Below are 2716 nucleotides of genomic sequence, written 5' to 3' on the forward strand. Positions count from 1 at the left end.
AGGCTGAGGCAGGAGACTCGCTTGAGCCCAGGAGTTGGAGGTTGCTATGAGCTGTGATGCCACAGCACTCTACCCAGGGGGACAGCTTGAGGCTCTCTCTCAAAAAAAAAGATTTCCTAGAGCCTAAATGAACATCCAAATTGTGTGAAGCACAGGTTTCAGGCGATATATTCTCAGGGAAGACTTTTTTTTCAGTATCCAGGCTCCCCTGTTCTCTCTCTGTTTGTTCTAACTCATTCCTTTGCTGAAGATACAGTCATTCAAATGTATGATATGTCAGTCCAGGATTTTATATAAGTTTCAGTTCCAATTACCTGACTCTAATAATCTCCAGGTTATGAGGGCAATAAAACCCAACTCTCTACATGAAGCTACCTTCTTTTCTGGGGTAGTCCCTGAAGTTACCTCTATGCCTACCCCCTACTGCATTGGTTTCTACTCATTTTTTGGCAGTGGGAGTTTGCTCTTTCTAAATTTTTGCTTTTTATTTATGTTTAGAATTTTCAAGTAATCTGTTTGCAATACTGCCAGAACAAGAATCTTGATTTCATAATTTTTCTATGTATAACTGATACCATGCTTGTGATTTTAATTTCAAAGGTGTCCAATAATTCTCATTTGTAAACCATATCTGAATGTCAGACTCCAACTTATAGTATCTACATTTTTTATTTATTGGTTCCTAAGTACTTTTATCTTATTAGGTGTGTAAGTCTGCCCTGTCAGGCATTCAGAGTGGTTGAGTCAACTTGATAAATTAAATTTACAAATGTAGAAGGAATGTTTAAAGGACTTAGCTGAAAGTATTAATGTCATTAGTTAGGGGGAGTTTAATTTAGAAATTTATTAATTTAAACATTCAAAGAACAAATCAAAAGTATTATTTTTATAAACATACTATAAAATGTATAAATAGTACACTAAAAACTTGAGAGTCTAGCCTTAATGGTTAATTTAGAAACATCTATTAAATAGTCCTTTTCACACATGAAAGCCAATCTTGGTATTAAAAAAAAAAAAAAGCAAACCTCAAACTATGAAGTGACAAATACCTGTTGTGTTGGTAATTAAAGATCAGTATTAATGGGGAACCCAGCACAGAAGTGGGGAACATGCAGCCTCAAGGGCATGTGTGGCCCTCCAGATCTCCAAATATGGCCCCTTGACCAAATCTAAACTTCACAGGGATTTCTAAAATGTGGATTTACTCAAAATCTAGAAGGCCATGACTAGCCTCAAGTTCACAGGTTTCCCACCCCAAAATTACCCAGTCCTATAAAAAACCATTGTTTTATACCAATAATTATGTTTAAAGTTAAGACCCTGTATCCACTGAAACTTGGTAAACTTCTCCACGAGAGTAAAATTTTAACTTTTTTAAATCCATGCTTAGATTACACACTGTCTGAAGGTGTTAGGTCTATATACTTCTGTACAGTTTTACCAGCTGTCACCCCAAATTATGAACCTGGTAAATAATGTACCAATGTCGACACTGGAGTAAGAAATTATTCCCTACCTGAGCAAGGATTAAGCAGAAACTGAAAGATGACGTACCATTTATAGCCTCCTACATCATGTACATTGGCCCCCCCTCAATAAAATCAGCATCCTGGCTCCTAAACACCAAGGTTAACCTAAAGCGTAACAGTCTTCTGTCCCATCTTTTTTGTTAATATGTCATCTTCTCTGACTGCTGCTTAACTTTAGTCACACATTTCTACCTGTCCTTCTGCAAGACTGGGTGAATAGGTTTTTTGGTTTTTAAATACCACAATTAACAGGCTTACCCTTAATAAAAATGTAAGACTGTCAGAGGAATATGTTTCACTGCAGCCATATGGCTTCAGGAAATTTTTTTTCAACAGAAAAGTGACACCTAACTCACATGATGGTTTCTATCAGGAGTGGATATGTGGGTCTTTTCTGCCTGTGATGTAGCCCAATAGAAGACCTCGTGTGATCAGCTAGGCCTGCTAAATCAAGAAAACATCCACATTCCAGGTTTTTTATTCTGACTTAGCAGGATCCAAACTGCCTGTCCTGATCATACCAATGCCTTTTTTTCTCTTCCACACAACGGGTAGCCTCTGCCAATTTAATCACTTCGTGGAAGAAAGCCTTTGCTTTGGTCTGCGTGTTTTAAGGGAAATGCCACATACACCTACAGGACATTATCAGCAACAGACAAGGCTGTCTTTCAAGTTCTTTTGGAACTGGAGGGGAGAGACGAATGGCAGGAAAGTGAAGAGGAAGCTGAATTATATGCAAACACCCCCAATTCGAATCCGTATGGTCACGGTTGAGGAAACGACGGTAAGTACGATTTTGAACGAGGCAACGTTCTTTAAAAGGGCTCCCAGAGCGTCAAGGGCCCCACCTGATGAATAGGTTGAGTCGGGAAGTCCCAGCTCCACTTCACAGATGGGGAAACTGAGATACGAGGCGCGAGAAGACTGGCCTGAGGCCTCGCAGGAAGATCTGAGGCGGAGCGGAGAACTAGAAGCATCGATTCTTTTAGGCTGATGCTCTGATCTCAGCTGCCCCTGCCCCTATGCTGGCGTAGACGGCCTCCGCCCCCCGACTCACACACACACACACACACACACACACACACACACACACACCCTCCCCTGGGAGCTTCAAGTCTCCTCAGGTTCCAAGGACAGGGTCAAAAGACAGGAGGCCCGAAGCGCTCCCGCAGTGATTTACAGCC

At 40.8% G+C, this 2716-nt stretch overlaps 1 protein-coding gene across 1 annotated transcript in view; it reads right to left on the reverse strand.

Annotated features, from left to right (window-relative positions):
• Positions 1-2716, reverse strand: part of TAF15 (TATA-box binding protein associated factor 15) — a 67962-nt gene that overhangs the window by 64920 nt on the left and 326 nt on the right. The gene's annotated exons all lie outside the window — the stretch shown is intronic.

This window comes from Otolemur garnettii, unplaced genomic scaffold (assembly GCF_000181295.1).
Source record: "Otolemur garnettii isolate 467f Iridium unplaced genomic scaffold, OtoGar3 scaffold00094, whole genome shotgun sequence".
NCBI lineage: Eukaryota > Metazoa > Chordata > Mammalia > Primates > Galagidae > Otolemur > Otolemur garnettii.